We start from the raw sequence: 20,632 nt of genomic DNA, 5'->3' as shown, positions 1-20,632 counted from the left end.
TGAATATTTACAGTTGATTTTGATTCTGTTATTAATATCTATCATTTACAGTTTTGAAATGTATAATACCCATTTTTGTTGTTTTTGTTGTTGTTGTTGTTGTTTTGAGACAGGGTCTCTATGTGTCCCCTGGATGTCTTGAAACTCAATGGCTTCAAATTCATAGATATCCACCTGCCTCTGCCTCCTGAGTACTGAGATTAAAGGGATCTACCATCACAAAAATTTTAACCCTAGTTCTTTGAAAGGAATCTCAAAGCTCTTTGGCTGTTGTCTAAGGAAATTGCTGTTTGCTATCACCAATATTTCTCCATTTCTCCCACCCTAGTAAGCACCACCATACTCTATATGTGTGTAATTGGCTATTTCAGGTTACACATATAAGTGTGATTACACAGTATTTGACTTTCTGGGCCTGGCACATTTTGAACTTCTACAGTTTATAACAAGATTCAGGATTCATGAATGAGGAAGCAAAATGAAGAACAAAATGAAAACTTCTAAGTAAATATCAACAGTGAAATCTGAATGCCTAAATTGGGTATTGACAATATATAGTATAGTATAGAATATTATGGTTGATAAAATAAAATTTAGAAAAGGTGAGTTTTTGCCCTGGAAGGTTTTTTTGTTTGTTTTTTGTTTTGTTTTGTTTTTGTTGTTTTTTTGCTGTGTTGCTGCAATAGCCTAAGTGGTCTCTATAGTCACTTGACCCAAAAGCAGTTGTATTCTGAAAAATCTGTATGTTCTACCTGGCGCCCAGATATTGGCTCCTTAAACTATTCTCCTATGAATAGGAACCAGGGCTCCTTGGAGGGTAGCCGGTGCCAAGTCTTGGGGCTAGAAAAGGCAAGATGAGCCTGGAACATCTTGCCTCTTACAGAAAGTGAGAGTGCCGACTGCTGCTACAAAGGACAAGTGGGCTTTAAGAAGACTGTCTTCGAGCAAAGGCAACAGACTGAGTATTTAAGCAATGAGGCTAACACTCACTGGGCAAAGAGAGGAAAGCAGGCATAATAAGGAGCAATGATTATGACCAATTGCCAGTATTGAAATATATTAAACTGTGCCTGTGATGATACAAAGGATGCTACAGAGTGCATGTAATATACACTAGAATTTTTCAATGTTTTTTTACTAAAATGCTATATATTGTCTGACTCAATTTATGTTGCTTCTATACTCAACTTTTCTGCCATCAGTGAAGTTGACACAAATAGATATAGGGACTTCATGATTGACCAACATCAAAGAAGAATTTAGGTTAAAGTGGGGCAGAGAAAAAAATGGGAGGGAAGGCATGGGTGATGTTTTTTGTATGAGGCTGAACAGAGAAAGAAATACTGCAACCTGTGAGAGAAATGCTCTAGGGGAAAAAAATGTAATGACTTGAAATTTGAGGTGGTGTTGGATTAGAGTGCTTGTAATGGCTTTCAAATGTAGTTTCTGTTGTGTCACAGAGAGAAACATGTTACAAATTTATGGATCTAACAGAATTTTACAGTCATAAAATGTATGAAAATATAACGAAGAAGGCATTGTTTTAATCATGTCTGTATATTGAACATGCAATGCTCAAGTGGATACTACTGTTCTTTTGTGATGTTCACGTAACAGGGGTGGTCAAATCTAGCATAAATAAACCAGTTGTAAAGCTACATTGTGTCATGTATCATATTTGCTATTGCCGTGTGGAAAGACAGCTTAAGAGAGAGCAAGATAGGGATCAACATATTTCTCCATTATTTCTCTTAAATGCTAAACACTCAGAAAATAATTTTCTCTGCTTCAAAAAATACTGCCTGATTTTGTCTGTGGTGGAAAATAATACCAAGTGTCTCTGTCATAAAAATTAAATCGGAAATAACTTTATCTTGGGTAACTGCAGACTGATTCTTAGATAATAGATTTATTAAAAGGCCCTTTTAATCCTGTGAAATCAAACTAGTTTTGAACCTATAGGTCTAGTGTTAAGATAGTTAGTTTCCTAGTTATTAAAGCATTAGATGGACTGGACATGGTGGTTCATTGTTTTATTCCCAGCATTCTGGGGCAGTGGTAGGTAGATCTCTGTTAGTTTGAATCCATCGTGGTCTACATAGTGAGTTCTAGGACAGAAATGGCTGCATAGCAATATTCTGTCTCAAACAAACAAACAAAAATAGATGGCAGATAAGTAAAGGAACAAATAAATAAGACAGACAATCCAATTAGGTTGTAATATGTTGTCCATGACTGTCCTCTGATCCAATTGCTACCATCTTTAGGAGTTCTTCTGGGCCTACACACAGAGGATCATAGCTGGTCCTGTTGACTCTTCAATTTTCGTCACAAAAGGAGGGCATGCTGAATCATGGGACCATTCCCTGAGTATCCAGCTACCCTTCTCAACTAGCCTTATGCAATTCTTCTATAATTACACATGACTTTGTGGTTTGGGCATGGGGATAGATGATGTAGTGGGAAAAGGACTAGAGGGAGGTACTTCATTTATTTAACTGTAGAGAAGCCATCATCTCTGCTGAGCAAAGACCTTCCAGTGTGGTTTTTTGAGGGAGAGCACACAGATTCCTGTACACACCCCTCACCTATGCTCTGCAAGGAAGCCAAATGGACTAATTGGTTCCCCAGAGTGAACGTTGGTAGAATTCTACCTGAGTTTGTTTTTGGAATCCTGAAAGGAGGGATAGACAGCCCCCTAAAAAGTTACAGCAAAATAATATTCATTTTTTTAATTTTTAAAAATTATACTGAGGGTGGGGGAGGTGTGGTATGGTGTGGTGTGTGGGGATGTGCATGAGCTATGCAGCTCAGAAGATAACTTTCAGGGCTCAATTTTCTTTTTCTTTTATTGTTGGATATTTTCTTTCTTTACATTTCAAATGTTATCTCCTTTCCAGGTTCCCCACCCCCAGACACCCCTATCCCATCTCTCCTCTTCCTGCTTCTATGAGGGTGCTCCCCCCACCTACCTATGCACTCCCACCTCCCTGCCCTGGCATGCCCCTACACTGGGGCAAGGGCCTCTCCTCCCATTGATAGAGCTCAGTTTTCTTATTCTACTTTGGGTTGTGGGACTCCAACATAGGTTTTCAGGCTTGACACCAAATGCCTTTACCCTCATCAGAAAATGTTCTTTTTACAATAGATATGACAGGCCCAGATCTGTCCCAGGTACACAGACTTAAGTGACTGGGATGTTCAGCCTTACATTAAACAGCTATATCATACCCCCATCCTCCTAATCATCATTGAAGAGAAGGAGGAAAGAATGCAAAAGCCAGAAGTGGTAAGTGACTGCAACAAATCTGTTTTCTGGATATAATAGGGAACCTGCATATATGAAGTAACAGTGGTTGTTATACCATGCAAACACCTGCCCTAGCTCAAGTAAGGCTAAATCCTAGTGTAGAGAGGGGAGGGGGGTATGGTGCGCCACCCCTATAAGATGCTATTGTCCTCTAATAGCTTCTGGAAATGAGCTTTATTTTTTGTTTGTTTGTTTGTTTGTTTTTAATAGTGCAGCACATAGTAGGTCCACTGTGTTCCAAAGGATTGCTACACACCCGAGAATATTTGGACAACACAACAGACATAGAGTATTAAAATGAAAGAAAAAAAGAAAAAAAGGCACTTTGATGGGTATGGAGGTGGGAATGTATGTGGGAGGATTTGGGGGAGGAGGGGTGACTATAATCAAAATAGATTTTGAGAAATCCTCCAAGAATTACAATGTTATTTTTCAAAGAATTCCCATCCTCACTCTGTCTCTGATTCCTTCCCCCACTGCAACCTGAAAGACTTACAGTTATTTGTAGTTTGTAAATTCTTCTATTGCTCTTCCTGAAAATACACTCACTATAGTATATTATTTCCATTACTTCTTACATAAAATACCTCTGTATGATTTTGTCATTTCTTTTCATTAGTAATTGGGATCCTTCCATATAACTGAAGCCATTTTTTCTCATTACCCTGCACAATATTTAATCATTAACTTTGGTACAAAAATTGTTTCCAGAATTTGATTATCCCACCACATAACCCTATAAATAATACACTTCTTATATGTATAGGTGCATCTTTAGGATACATTCCCTGAAATTGGATTCTTGGGTCAAAAGGTCAAAACATTCATAATTTTGGTAGTTGCTATTAAATTCCCAACAAGGCATGGTATCTATTTGCATTTTCCAAAGTAGTGCAGTATGAGAGTACTTATTTTTCCCATAGCCTGGAAAGTGGTGTCAGTGTTCTATCAGAGTTCTAAATGGAAGTCTAGATTGCAGCTTTACTGCAGCTGTCATAGCCATGCTGAAGAGCTGAGGGCCACAGATTCTAACTAGATATTTTTCTCCTGGGTCTGAGCTGAATAAGAACATTTAAAAAAAAATAAGATGGGAGAGATTGCTTTTACATAAAGGAAGACATTCTCCTAACATGGTGGAAGCAGTAAGATAAGTCTGTGCCTTATCTGAAGTGTCATATATTTCTTCAGGGAAAAAATGGAAATCCATTAGACTCTGTAGTGCTCCATTTCCTAGGGAGCTAAGTGCTGGTGCATTTTGTGGTTTTTGCAGTGGCCTGTGATTTTAGCTTTTCAACATTTTCTTAACACTTTGGTGGGCTAGATTGGATAATTTAACTCAGCACAGTTAGAGATGAAAAATGGAATGGAATTGACCTTTCAGACTAATTGGTATCAAAGAACATGCACTTGGCTGATGTATCCACATGTGCACATCATTACTGATTGTGATATTTAAGCTGTGGGTCTTTTACTGTGACATGAGGTCTGATTAAGAGGAATGTAGTGGTTTGACTATGTTTGGCTCAGGGAGAGGCACTATTTGGAGTTGTAGCTTTGGAGTAGGTGTGTCACTGTGGGCATGGCCTTTAAGAACCTCTTCCCATCTGCCTGGAAGCTAGTATTTTCCTGTTTGCCTTTGGATGAAGATGTAGAACTCTCAGCTCTGCCTGCACCATGCCTGCCTGCACACTGCCATGCTCCTGCCTTGATGATAATGAACTGAACCTCTGAACCTATAGGCCAGCCCCAATTAAATGTTGTTTTTATAAAAATTGCCTTGGTCAAGGTGTCTGTTCACAGCAGTAAAATTCAAACTAAGACAAGGAATCACCATTTCTCATTCTTCTCTCTTCGAAGCCTTTGTTTTCCAGGTCCTGGATCCACTTTTTCCTGAGTTCTCTATACTCTGCCAGCTGAACCTCAGTCTCTTCCTGGTTCCTCTTCTGCTTACCTCTGTCCCCTTACATCCTCCAGAATTTTAAAGACTTTTCAGCTCTTACTTACTGTTTTCTTTGGAAATGGTTTTATCTTTCTTCCTCCATTTGACTTTTTTCCTAAACATGAAATTGATTTATTTAATTTAGTTGTTATTATATATTTTTACTCTTTAAAATTAAAATATAATTATATCATTTCCCCTTTCCCTCTGTTCTTTCCAGCCTTTCCCATGTACTCCAGCTCTTATCTCCTTAATTATTGTTACATATATATTCCTAAATATATAATGTGATATTCACAATCCATATAATGTTATTTCTGTGTATATGATTTTAGTTCTGACATCTTAATATTGGATAACCAGTTGGAGGCCTATTCCTTCTGGAGGACTATTTTCTCCCACTCTCAGGGGGAATCTATACTAATGAAGCATGTACAACATGGTCACCTAAACAAGACATGAACAAGGATTTAAGTATGTTACTTTATGTAGATTCTTCCTGTATGTATGTCTGTGTACCATGTGTGTATTTGCTGCCCCTGGAGATCAGAAGGAGGCTTCAAATTCACGGGAACTGAAGTTACAGAAGATTTTGAGCTATGAAGCATACTGGGAATCAACCCCAGGTTCTCTACAAGAGCAGCAAGTGTTCTTAATCACTGAACTGTTTTTACCCTCCCTCCATTTGATTCTTATGTGTTCAAGGTCAGACCTACCTCCAGTTTCATGTATCAGGTTTGATATAAAAAATATACCACACACTAAATCCAGAAATCCACTCAATCTTCTTTAGATTTTTGTTTAATCGAAATTTTGAAGTCATTTATGTATCATTTTCTGACATTTTTCATTAATTAATTTATTTTCCATTCTGATCAAAGCCCCCTTCCTCCTCTCCTCCCAGTTCTGCCCTCACAAACTCCTCCCTATTACCTCCTCCCCTTCTCCTTGGAGAAAAGTAAGGCCCCTTTGGGTACCAGCCCACCCTGGGACATCAAGTTAAAGCAGATCTAAGGGCATCCTCTCTCACTGAAGCTATACAAGACAATCCAGTTAGGAGAAAGGGATCCAATGGTAGACAGAGTCAGAGACAGCCTGTGCTTCAATTGTTAGGGGACCCACATGAAGATCAAGCTGCATATCTGCTACAAATGTGTAGGGGGCCTAGGTCTAGCCCCTGCATACTCTTTGGTTGGTGGGTCAATCTATGGAGCCTCTAAGGGTCTAGATTAGTTGACTCAGTAGGTCTTCTTGTGACCTTAACTGAGACTCGTAGCACCTGGGGATATGGAAACTGAAGTAGTCACTTCCTGTAGCCAGGTGGGACTTCCATTAGAGGGAGGGGGAACATCAACCACCACAAAACCATCCACCCAAAATTTGTTCTCCCTATAATATGTGGAGGGATAAAGATGGAGGAGAGACTGAGGGAACAGTCAAATAATTACTGGCTGAACTTGAGACGCATCCCATGTGACAGAACCAACCCCCAACATTGTTAATGTTACTTGGTTATGGTTGTAAACAATAACCTATCATAACTGTCTCCCAGGAGACTTTATCCAGCATCTTATGGAAACAGATATGGAGACCTACAGCCAAACTTAAGGTGGAGCTCATGGAGTCTTCTGGAAGAGTTGAGGATAGGATTGAGCAAGCTGTTTCGGATTTTGTATTTAATCAATTTGCAAGTCTTGATCATATATGTCTTACAAATTCCCTTGCTTGCTTCTCCTGCTTATACACCAATTTGGAGACTTTAAAACAATCCTTAGCTAGACATAGAAAACTAGCTACCCCAGAAGAGTACAAACTTCTAGTCTCTGCTACCACCCACAGTTAGCCTCCCTCAGGTCATCACCCCAGCTGAGGACCTAGTAAAAGGGTTATAGAAAAGTCACTCATTTTGACATCTTTGAGTGTCTCTGTCACTCTTTTCCTGAAATCTACCTACTCATGTGTGCTCTACTCATTTTGTAAGATTTAGCTCAAACATATATTTGCTGTCAACCCTGTTCACATACAGAATTGTTTTCTCCTAACCTAAGCATAGATATTTCCCTTTCAAAATAGAATGTGATTTTTGGGGGGTAAGAACGTCTGTTTTTCTATAGCTGTTCTTTCAACTTCCAGCTCTTTAACCCATCTGTAAGCATTTGTTTCCAGCATGTTTTCTGTTGATTGGAATTCATACAATTTCATTACAGAGAAATGGTTATGCTTTTGGTTTGTTTTAAAAATCCTTAGTATTATTGTTTTGCAATTTGATTTTCATTCATGAGATTTCTGAAGTTGATCTTTTTAAAATTAATTTTATGTATTTACATTCCTGCCATTGCCCTCTCCTAGTCCCCCTCACAGTTCTTCACCCTATTCACCCTCCCTCTTGCCTGTGAGAGTCATGCTTTTAATAATTATCACTTACTGTTATTGTGAAATGGAGATCTCTTCAACTTTAGAAGTTTTTAGGTGAAGAAAAACCACAGGTCAGTAGCATGCAATCTTTGTATATAGTTTTCTACTCTTTGGACCCACCTCCTCACTCTGATTATTCCTGTATCACTTTCCTCTCTCACACAAAATCCATTTTTCAAAGGACTCATGTTACTGAATTAGGCCCATTGAAGTTATGCAAGACAATTCCTACATTTTAAATTCTACACCTTAATGATATCTCCCCAATCCATGTTTTTCATAATGCATAACAGGTTCACAGATCTCAGATATTAGGCCATCCCTGGAGGTCTATTATTATATTTACCATAGAAAATGAGAGGGTGATCAATAAAAAACATGATAAAACATTGGGTTTGATAGTTTACTAATTTACTATACCCTGGGGTAGGACATGATATACCCTGATTTGGGAAATAATAAGATTTGAGAAGAATGGTGCTATAATCCCTTAAGTCAAAATGCATCAGATTAGGCATATATAATAGAGTAAGACTATAACTTTATTCAAATATTTGTACTTGATTTTTTAGAAAGTAACAATGTCTTTGTGAGTGTTTGAAAGTGGAATTTCTCCTATATTGCATCAAATTAGGAGTATATAATGTTATGAGATTATAAATTAGTAAAAAAGTTGTGCTTAAGCTTCAGAAAGTAACAATGTTTTGATGAGTGTTAGAAGGTGGAATTTCTCCTTCTATATTGCCCCTGTTACTGGGTATATTAAATCAAATGCAGATTATTTTTGTAGTATTTGATATATAAAAGCAACATACAAGAAATAAATATCATTTGCTGAAATTGAGAGAACATTTCTTTGTTGAAAAAACTGAATTCATATGTACACTCATTATTTCACAAACATTTGAAGAGGTTTAAATATTATACCTTATTATAAGGTGAGCAACAAGAGGATTTGTTTAAAACCTATATTATTGGTTTACTTTGCACATATATTCTCTTTTTTTATGTGTGTGAGTGCCACCTTCTTCAGTCTGGCAATTCTGAGTGCAGCCTGAGCTATGTATAAAGGAACAAAACATTGGTATTCTCTGAAGGTTTATACCCCCTCTTTCAGAAATTTTTGTTTCGTTTTGTCATTTGTTTGCTTGATTTTTAGTGTTTCTCTTGCAGTGATAGACAACATGACAAAAGCCAAGTTGGAGAGGAAAGGGTTTATTCACCTTATATTTCCACATTTCTGTTTACCACAAAGGGAAGTGAGGACAGGAACTCAAGCAGGCCAGGAACCTGGAGGCAGGAGCCCCTGCATAGGCTGTGGAGAGATACTGCTTACTGACTTGCTCCCCATGGTTTCCTTGGCCCACTTTCTTATACTATCCAGTGCAGGACCATGCAAAGCAGCCTGTTTTCTGGTTGAGCTAGGTTTAAACCCCAGAGACCCAGCAGATAACTCTGCAAGTGACAGAAAGCCTGTTTGCCATGCTCCCAGGCACTAGGCTCCTGACATCAGGACCCAGTTCATTAATTCTGTGGCCATTAGTCACATAGGGCAACACCTCAAGCTCTGGTATTCTCTCTGGACTCCACCCCCACAGTTACCTGGCAACAGCCAGGTATGCTCCTCCCCACGGTTACCTGGCAACAGCCAGGTAGGCCTGGCCCACTATGTAAAGGACTGTTTGACTCCTCCTCCCTCTCTTGCTCTTGTTCCTGCTTCCTGCTTGCTTCTCCTTTGCACTCTTGCTCCCACTCTTTCCGCATTCCCTTCCCCCTCTTTCCACATGGCCATGGCCAGGGAACTACTCTTACCCCCACTCTGCCTTTCTCTGCCTCTACTCCATGACAATAAACGCCTTGAAACCACGGACTGCCTCTTCTCATCGGACCTGCCCTGCTAGAGCAATGGAGCAGGTCCTCATCTAAAGAGCCACACATCTAATCTCCAGCGGTAGACCTCCCTGCATTCCCAGACATGGTTACCACCAAACCAAGTCACCCGCCTGAGCAAGCCAAAGACTCTTCTCCCTGTGGAAAGCAACTGGAGCACTCCTCCTGCCCCTTTACCCTTCAGCCCGCGGCCAGAGCCCGCCCACGTGCCTCCACTCCATTCTCAGTTCTTTCTTGGCATTCAGCAGCATCTGTGGTGCCTCCATGCAGGCCCAGGGACCCCGAGCCAATTAGGCAGTTAACTCACAATCCAGGACCACCTGGCCAAGGGACCACCTGTAGTAGGCAGGACTCTACCCATCCACCCCTAACCAAGACAATGCACCAAGGATTTGCATCAGACCCATCTTCTGGAGGCTTTTTCTCAATTAAGAGTCCTATGTATCAAGTTGACATAAATCTAGCCAGCAGAAAAGTTGGGTAAAATGATTGTCAATGCTTTTTACTGCCTCTTTGTACTGGTTATCACTCTCCAGACTTCTTGTTCGATAAAGCTTATAAAAATAAAAACTAGATAAATTAAGCAGGTACTTTTGGAGGCTTGGGAAAAATATTTTATTCATGACTAAAACAGGAAATGAAGGAGTGGTATAACCTGACATTGTTCAGCAATTGTACACTGAATGTACAAGTGACAATGTTTGGCTTTCCTTACTCAGTAGCAGTTCCTGATGGGTTTACTTTCATATCAAAATGTGGAGCTCATATTCCAGTTACTATGGGCATTATTTTCAACACATGATCCCTTCTAGACTAAAAAGTATTTATACCTTCTTGCACTAGGGTCTGGGTAAAGAAAAGTTTAATCACTTATTTCTAGACCAATCAGATTCTCTATCACATTTGACAGTGGAAAAGTTATAGCCAATCTGAAATTGTGAGTTACTGAGATGAGATTAAAGCTCATGCGAGCTATATATTGAAACTTAGCAACCTTTAAAATATGTTATCTGACCAAGAAAAGCCAACTATCAGAGAGAGAGAGAAGAACACAGATGTGAAAATGAAGTAGAGAGAAAATAATGAGTTTCTAGCTTTCCAGTTTTAGTTCCTGGGAAACTGATATTTTTCATTTATATGAAACTTAATTGGATACACATAATGTTTTTACTGTGTGCATGTAATATACATTCATATTTGCTGGCATATGAGTACATGTGATGTGTGTGTTTGTGTGTATGTGTGTGTGTGTGTGTGTGTTTGTATGTATGTGTTTAGGCCCAAGGCTGATGGCAGGAGTCTCTCTCAGTTACTCTCCATGTTAGGGAATGGTCTCTCAATTGAACCCAGAGCGTAGTGATACACCTAGATATGCTAGCTAGCCAGCTTGCTAAATAGGATTCCCTCGTTTTGTCTTCTAAACACTGGGATTACAGTCAGGCTGCCACATTTTCCTGGAACTGAGTTTGGACACACAAACTTGGATCCTCACACTTGCTTAGTAAAAGTCTTTATCCATTGAGCCATTTCCTCAATCCCAAGTTTCCTTTATAAAAGGTTTTTTTTTTTTTTTTTTTTTTTTTTTTTTTTTTTTTTTTTTTGCACCAAAATTTCATTAGACAATTAAAAAGCTCATGTTGAGCTGGGATGCAGCTTGATGTTGGATATATGGTTAGCACATGTAAGGCCTTGATTCAGTCTCCAATATTAAAACTTTCACATTATTTAAGAGTATAGGGTAATGTAATAGATATGTTTAATATCATATATGAAATTCCAGTTGACCATGAGAGCCTGTCATTGAATATTCCAGAGATGGTGAAACTGAGATCTAAGAAAGCTCACCACTTCATCCAGTATTTTATATGAAGCAATGTACTAAATTCAAAACACGAATGGAGATTATCTGACTCTAGGTCCTCCTATGGACTTGATGCTTTTTGTATGTAGTCTGGGTTCATTATTTTTCTCTCTACTCTTTAATTGTATTGCTCTTATATTTGTAACTTGTATCTTAACACTTTAGTAACCTTTTAGAAAAAAATCATTCTTGTTGCCATTATTTATGTTGCTGACATGAAGGTTGAAAGTTAGGATGAGATAAAAAAAAATATGTTGCTCTGAGACAAAAGCATATTGAAGGATTTATCTAATGGTATACCTGCTTCTAAGTCTTCCCACTGTCTACAAAGTTAACAACTTTTGTAATATACATCTCATCAGCTGAATGTAGACTTTAACAATATTGTGACTTCATTACTTTCTGAACCGAAAGAGGTTAGATTTGTCCTGAAATGGATGGTGCCATCCATTTGTCTCTGAAGAAAAAAATCAGGAGCTTGACTGGTCCATTACTGATTCCTTTCTTATAGAGAGCTCTATGTTTTGCTTTATTTTTTATGTTTTTTCATTCATTAATTTATGTTTTCACTTTACATGCCAGTCACAGGCCCCCCTCCTCCCAGTCTCCCCTTATACAAACCCTCCACCTATCAATCCCTTTTCTTCTGAGACTGGAGAGGTCTCCCCTGGGTACCAACCCAACATGGCACCTCAAGTCACTGAAGGACTAGGCACAACTTCTCCCATTGAGGTCAGACAAGGTAGCCAAGTTTAGGGAACAGAACCTACAGGCAAGCAATAGAGTCAGGGACAGCCCCCACTCCAGTTGTTGAGGGACCTGCATGAAGACCAAGCTGCACATCTTATATATGTGAAGGGAAGCCTGGTCCAACCCATATTTGGCTAGTGACTCAGTCTCTGGGCTCCTCAAAGATTCCAAGATAATTGACCCTGTTTCTTTTCTTGTGGAGTTCCTATCACCTCTGGGTCCCTTAATCTTTCCAGAAGACTCCTTCCAATGTTTGGTTGGGAGTCTCTACTTTCTTTCTGTCAGCTGCTGTGTAGAGCCTTTCAGAGGACAGTTATGTTAGGCTCCTATCTGCAAGCATAACAGAGTATTGTTAATAGTGTCAGGGATTGGTTGTTTCTCAAAGGATGGGTCTCAATTTGGGCCAATCGTTGATTGGCCATTCCCTCAGTCTCTAGTCTCTGTCCCATCTTTGACCTTGTACTGCTTGTAGGCAGGAAAAATTTGGGGTCAAAGAATTTGTGGGTGAGTTGGTATCTTTATTCCTTCACTAGGAGTCCTGCTTAACATAAGAAAAGTAGAATTAAATGGCTCTGATCCTAAGTAAGGGACTACCCACTTAGGCCACAACCCAGTTTTCCATTTGTTTTCTTCTTTGACTCTAGTTCTCATGATCTGCTTACTCCATTATCCCATAGTTAACGAATGGCATCAGTATCTCTAACTTTTCTCTTTCATTTATCTCTCACATATGTTCAATCAATCACCCAAGCCAGCTGACTCTAACTTTAAAGTGCATAGCTTTGATCTATCTGCTTTTTCTTCATGACCTCTACCATCTGCTATCACCTTAGAACAAAAATGTCATATTATCTTTCTTAGATTTATGTTCCTGTCTTTCTAACTCCTCTTGCTCTCACTTCTTCTTCCTTCAAGCACATTTATCACACAGCAGTCAGACATGTACTTAAAAGGTACTTTCTACTATGTAAGTGTCTTACTTTAATCCTTAAGTGATCTTTTCCTCATAGAGGGAATATAAAGTTATTCTAGCATAACATATGACACTTCTCTGTGTTCTATTTCTGTACTTCACATCATGTCACAGTTATCTAGATTTTTTTTATATCTTTTTATCTCTCATGTAATTTTGACTTCTCTCCCTAATCCTTCATCTGCAACATCTTTACCTAAATAACTGTAATGTTGCTTTGAATAGTATTTTAGTCACAGTGAAGACATCACAAAGAATCCTTGCAGTTGTCTTGTATCTGAACCAAGAACTGATGGTCTGAAATACAGCTCAGTGGTGGAAGAGTTGCCTAGCATGTGAAAGATCTTGAGTAGGGATATATGAATATGTCTTCTTGATTTGATTTATTAAATTACACATTTATAAGTATTTAATGTTAAATTTTAAGTTTTTTGCCTTAAACATTTTTAAATTTTATTTTGTTATTTATTGATGTATAAATGTATACCTATAATTAATGAGGCCTTCCATTTTTCTCTATTTATACAGTATTTTCTTTTCTATTCTGATATTAATTGTTCTCAATCAAATTTAAAATTTGTCTAGATCCATAAAAAATTTCATTGTTAATTTTATTAGCATTATCTTTTATCTGTAAATTATTTTGAATGGCACAGTCATGCTTTTGTCGCAATCCTGGATTTTACTTTCATAACTATAATGCATATTTCAATTCCACTCTTCTTTTGTACTATTTGATAATATAGATAATTGTATCTTGAAAGACTGTGCACAACCTTTTAGTTTTGTATAAAAATGTGTAATCTTTTGTAACTACTCTAACAGTTACTTACCGTATTATTTGTTGAAATTTGGTGGGTGGCAACCATATTTAATGTTTGTTTGCTAAGTCAGTCTAACAATCTACAAAACTTATATTGAGTCTAATGAATTTTGAAAATTTTAAAATCTTTATGGAAACTGTATCTGTGTGATATAAGTGCCAGCAGAGGCCATAAGAACTTAGGTCCTTTGTAAGTGCAGCAAGTACTTTTAGCCAAGGAGCTACCCCTCCAGCTCTGCCTGAAGAGATAGTCTTAATACTGACTTGATAACATTTCTTAGTTAAGATCTTACTATGTAGTTCAGCCTGGCCTTGAACTCACTATGTAGCACACTGTGGCCTGAAACATGTGGTCTTCCTGCCTTATTGTCCAATTGTTGAGATGGTTGAGATTTAAAAACATGTGTTGATAAGTCCAGCAACCTTTTTCTCTTTTCAAAATAAATATTTAAATAACTATGGTACTGGTGGTTGTTTTTGTTTGTTTGTTTGTTTGTTTGTTTTGTGGTGCTGTAAGTCAAACTCATGCCTTTGCATATGGTGTTATGTCACTGCTTCAGTCTTTCAGCATTTTTTCTTTCTTTCTTTCTTTCTTTCTTTCTTTCTTTCTTTCTTTCTTTCTTTCTTTCTTTCTTCCTTCTTTTTTTTTTTGTCTTATATTTTCCTTTTATTCTTAGGCCAAAGTTCTTCATGAAACCAAACCAATCTTTAACCTTGTCTTTGCCATTGAACAGTATGAAAATTTCTTATCCAGCTGTCTAAAATGTCCAAGGTAAAAATATTCTTTATTACCACTCCCATTTACTGTTGGAAGGAGTCTAGCATGTTCTGTGGCAGGCAGCACCACTAGCGAAAATCAAGGGTGAACTGTGTTCTGGTAAAACCAAAGGGTCTTCCAAGCAGGATGGTTTTAGGGCTAAAAACCCACCAATTAATGCAAAGCAATAACAAAAATATTCCTTATACATTAATTTCTTCATTCATGAAAGAGTTCTTTGAAGCACTACTGTGGTTTGATATTATTTTACACATAGCATACCTTCTTTCAAAATTGAAATTAGTTCTTTCACAATAATCTGTCAATATAAATTGGGATTTCAACAACGGACAGATTTCAATTTGTGAAACCATTTTTACTCCTGGTTCCAGTGGAAGCCAGGCACTGCAGCGGGGTGGGGGTGAGAGTAGGGGGATTGGCCGCAGTCACAGTCCACTGTGGTTGCTGCCACTGCTGCTACCACCACTGCTAGTGGGGCTCCTGGCTTGAGGGAGGCACAAGCCAGTGGAGGCATGGCAGTGGTGGATATCAATAAAACCAACATTGACATCATTATAAAATGGCTGAGGGTCCAAGTCCAGTAAAAAAGTCCATTTCCACCAGAATGAAATCCAAGGAATCTGCCTCAAGTCTCAGGAGAATTTTCTCAGTAAGCCTATCTTTTTAGAACTTGAAGTACCACTCAAGATATGTGGTGACATCTAAGGGCAGAACTATAAATTGCCTCTGCTGTTTGAATATAGTAGCAGCTGGGCATGGTGGTACACACTTTTAATCCCAGCACTTGGGAGGCAGAGGCAGGAAGATTTCTGAGTTCGAGGCCAGCCTGGTCTACAAAGTGAGTTCTAGGACAGCCAGGGAAACCCTGACTCGAAAAACAAAACAACAACAACAACAACAAAAAGAATATAGTAGCTTCCCTCCAGAAAGCAACCATTTGTTTTTCAGGGACTATGTGGACAGGGGTCAGGCACTGGAGACAGTCTTCCTCTTGCTGGCCTACAAAACTAAGCATCTGGAGAACTTTTTTTCTTCTCAGAGGGAAGCTTTAGTGTGCCAGCATCAAAAGAATGTATGGACTTTATGATGAGTGTAAAAAAAGGATACCCCATTGAGCCTTGGAAATCATTCACAGACTGTTTCAACTGCTTACTGAGAGCAGCCATTGTTGACAAGAAAATATTCTGCTCTCATGGAGGTTTATCAACAGAACTTCCATCTATGGAGAAGTTTCAGCGAATTATGAGATCAACTGACACATCAGATCAAGATCTTTGTGATCTTTGTGATCTTTGTGGTCTGACCCCAATAAAGATGTCTCAGGCTGGGGTGAAAAATGACAGAGGAATGTCCTTCACATTTGGTGCAGACTTGCAATGTTTCTCCATAAGCATGATTTAGATATTATATGTAGAGCCCATCAGGTGGTTGAGGGCTCTTTTTTTCTCTTTTTAAAAAAAGAATTATTTTATTTTTAATTTATTTTTTACACTCCTTATTCCATTCCCCACCTACAATCTACCCTCTGTCTGCTCCACATCCCACACCTCGCCCCTTCCCCACCCCATCTCCACGTGAATGCCCCCCACCCTCACCACACCTGACCTCTAATCTCCCTGGAGCCTCCAGTCTCTTGAGGTTTGGGTGCATCTTCTCTGACTAAACCCAGACCCAGCAGTCCTCTTCTGTATATGTGTTGGTGGCCTCATATCAGCTGGTGTATACTGCCTGTTTGGTGGTCCAGTTTTTCATAGATCTCGGGGTCCAGATTAATTGAGACTGCTGGTCCTCCTACAGGGTTGCCTTTCTCCACAGCTTCTTTCAGCCTTATTCAAAACAGAGGTTAGCTGCTTCTGTCTATTGGTTTTGTGCAAATATCTGCATCGGACACTTGTAGCTGCTTGTTGGGTCTTTCAGAGGACAGTCACAGGTCCCTTTTTGTGAACACTTCCTCCATCACCTCAGTAATAGGGTCAGGCCTTGGGACCTCCCCTTGAGCTAAATCCCACTTTGGGCCTGTCACTTGACCTTCTACAGTTCTTTCAGACAGGAACGATTATGGGTCAGAGATGTGACTGGGGGATGGTCCCCTTCTCCCTCATTTGATGCCCTGTCTTCCTGCTGGAGGTGGGCTCTATAAGTTCCTTCTCCCTACTGTAGGGCATTTCATCTAAGGTTTCTACCTTTGAGTCCTAAGAGTCTCTCACCTCCCAGGTCTCTGGTGCATTCTGGGTGGTCCCCCCCCCTCCTGTTTCCTGAGGTTGCCTGTTTACAATCTTTCTGCTGGCCCTCAGGGCTTCAGTCCTTTTCCCTCACCCAATACTCTATCAGGTTTCCCTCTCCTCAATACTCCCTCCCCCACCCTGTCCACTTTCCCTCCCAGGTCCCTCCCTCTCTTCCCACTTGTGATTGCTTTCTTCTCCCTCCCAACTGTGACTGAGACAGCCTCACTTGAGTCCTTCAGCTTGTTGACCTTTTTGAGTTCTGTGGACTGTATCTTGAGTATTCTGTATTTTTTTTCAAAGAGGAAATCACTGCTTTCTGCACTCAACTATGGTGGCGAGTTTGACAATGCAGAAGCCATGATGACTATGGATGAAGCCCTCATGTGTTCCTTCCAGATTTTAAAGCCTGTAAAAAAAAATAAGTCCAGTGCCATGAGACCTGTCACATCTGACCAAGGGGTATGATCACTAAACAAGCAAAGAAATAGATGTCACTTGACACTGCGTATTTGGGACTTGTGTGGTATATAACCTTCCTTTTAAAACTGTGATGTGTGCTCATCAACTTGCCCAGGTAGACCTTTCAGGCCCTTCTCCATTTTGATTACTGCTGGCACATGCTGGTTATGGCAACAAGAGAAAAAGGCACTTCATTCTCAAGAAAGTGTTTTTGATTTTAACCACCATTCCTTTTGTGGACAACTCTAATGATGGTGCTAAGCTGTATACCTTAGCAGTTTATCCTGTCTGGGGGGAAAGTATATAATTGACGTTTTCTTTAATTTAGTATAAATCATAAATAATGTAAATGATCATCTTGTTTTCTTTCAGATATAAAGCAAGCCCTAGGGTGTGTGAGTCTGTATAGTAATTTTCATAAATGCATTCTGTTAATACAAAGCACAGTGAACATTTTTTTTCAATGTTTTTGAAAGGGACTGCTTTCCTTCATGGTCTTGTTATGTACAAAGTCGTGTCTGCAGCTGTAGTAGCAGGAGTGACTGGTCGCCCACACTGTCCGGGCTGTCTGAAGCACACTCCCTCCCACTGAACACTTAAAGCCATTCTTTTCAATGTCTGTGATTCCTTCCTAAAGCCAAAGTTTCTGTTAGACTGTATTGGCACACCCTGGACATGAGGTGGCCAGGGCATCGAAGATGCATGCACATGCTGCCTCCGCGGGGACTCAGAAGCAGGTTATTTTAACTAGCAATAGTGCTATAGTGCTGGGCACGCTACTATGATGGAAGTTAATGACACTTTGTACAGTTTCCATATAGTCTACTCACTGAGTAATCTTTTACAGTTGGATCGGACCTGAACCTGTCCATTCAGAAAGCTTCAAATTATTGAAACAACACTGTCCTATAGGAATGACCAATAATGCTTTCTTTGGCTACATTCTTTATTCTATGGTGACGTTGAGGCTTATAAATCAAAAGGAACTAACTAACTTGCTACCCACAGTTTATACAGAATTCACAGTATCTATGACTCCTTAAAACTACATCCTGTTAAAATGAATCGGTTTCCACAGGTGCCTATGTACAATGCCATGTGCTGAGAATGATTTCAGTTTTACTAAATGAGAGCTTGTAACAAAACAAAAAATAAAAAATAAAAAAAAAACAAACAAAAAATCCTATTTCTTGGTTCATCCATAAGAAGCAAGACCTCATGGTTAAATTTTTATGGCAAAATTTTCAACAGATCTGTCGCCACTCCAGGCTGTACTCCACGCCTAATTCTCTTGTTACTTCCACTGAATCTGCTGCTTCTCCCTCCATGGAAGTCTGGAGTTCACCCCGCCCCCTTCCACCCTCTATGTCATCCTCAAAGGTAGGAATGACCTTCCCAATTCTTGCTAATATTTATATCGTGGCATCCTCTCAGGAATCACAGATATATTTACTGACATCCGGATTGGTGAATCCTTTCTGACGTGGTTCAATTTACTTTGCCTGGATCCATCCGAGGAATTACTATCTATGGCATGCCTTTTGAGATGTATTTCTTAAATAATAAGACTTGAAAGTCAAGTGACTCCTTGATTCATGGGCTACAGAATGGAAGTTATATTAGCGAGCATGAAAACAACATTTATCTTGTACATTTCTCTTAGAGCTCTTAGGCAACTAGGCATACTAACAATGAGCAGTGATATTATAAATGTATTTTTTTCTTCAGGAGTAGTTTGCAGTGGCATTACACAATTTCCAGTAAGCATTGTACACACACACACCATCTCAATTTTCTGTACTTGCATTTATAGAGAAGGACAGATTTATCATAAGTTTCCTTTTACTCTGTCTTATTTTTCTTCTACTATTTTCACCAAAGTCACATTGTCTTAAAAATCTCCACTTTTGGTATACTTCTTAATATCATATATGCCTGTTCCATAACAAAGAGTCAGCCCACTCTTAGAAGCACTGTAGACAGGCATTAACTTAAATAATTTTCTTATCTTGATATACAAAAAATTGCATTATTCCCCCTTTCCTTTCCTCTCTCCAAATAATCCCATGAACCTATTCCCCTGCCCCCATTTCTCTTTCAAATTCATGGCAGGTATTGACTTTCCCACCTCTAGTTTTGAAATTACAAAATGGAATCTTCTTTCAGCAGAAGGCTGTTTTGTGTGTGTTACAAATCTGCTTAGTTTAATGACTATTGTCAAACATCTAGCTATTCTGGCAACTGGCTCCTGCTTATCCATCAGTCCTTGCCTGCTTCATCTTGTACAGTTATGGTGATGACTTCTTTCTCTGAGACTCAGCTAGCTTCAAACTACTTACCCAATTTCCTCACCTCACTCAGCCTTTGTCAAATCCAAGACAGTTCTTACCTAGGTCTGGTTGTAGCTTTGGGATTTAGGCTTTTGTTCATATAGTAAATTTTTCTCCATATGAGTTATAAGGCAATTTTACTTTCTAGTCACTTGTTTTTAACTGGGACAACCATCTAAATTTCCTGCAAGATAATTTTCTGAGTTCACAGAAAGCCTGTGATGAATGCTCACTGTTGTTAACTTGACACACCTGAGAAGGGGAACCTTAAGTGAAGAACTGTCTGCATCACATTGCCCTGCATACATGGCTGTGAGACATTTTCTTGATTAATAATTGCTGGGGGAAGATCCAGTAGATATGGGCACTGCTATTCCTGGGCAGATGTAACTGAGATGTATAAGAAAGGTTAACGAATGTGAGCCTTGGAGCAAGTCCCTGAGCATCATTCCTCCATGGTCTGTTTCAGTGCATGTCTCCAGGTTCCTGTCTCTCAGAGATGGGTCATGACCTGACAGTTCTAAGAGGAAATCAACTCTTTATACTTCAAGTTTATTTTGGCTGTAGTGTTTACCAAATTAACAGAATGCAGACTAGTACACAGTCTAAGTTAAGAAAGACCTTGTCTCCAAAAAAGAATTTTCTTTAGATTAACTAATAGTTTCATAGGTGAGGTAGAACTTTCTTTGAGTTTGGATAATGGCACTCCTTCCATAATAGCCTTCCATATTCCTCACTTTTGATTTAAAGTGAGAGGTGTGACACTGTTACTTTCATTTGAACCATGCAATCAGCCTGGTTTCAATATCATTATATCTGAACAAATAGGAAGACCAGAGAATATTGTGAGAAATTGATGATTGCAAATTTATAAAATAG

At 39.1% G+C, this 20,632-nt stretch overlaps 1 pseudogene; it reads left to right on the top strand.

Annotated features, from left to right (window-relative positions):
* The first annotated feature begins 15,251 nt into the window (after positions 1-15,251).
* Positions 15,252-17,452, top strand: LOC110313756 (annotated as a pseudogene).
* The last annotated feature ends 3,180 nt before the right edge of the window (positions 17,453-20,632 follow it).

The sequence above is a fragment of the Mus pahari genome, chromosome X (assembly GCF_900095145.1).
Source record: "Mus pahari chromosome X, PAHARI_EIJ_v1.1, whole genome shotgun sequence".
In the NCBI taxonomy this organism is placed as follows: domain Eukaryota; kingdom Metazoa; phylum Chordata; class Mammalia; order Rodentia; family Muridae; genus Mus; species Mus pahari.
This window is presented reverse-complemented; position numbering and strand designations above follow the sequence as displayed.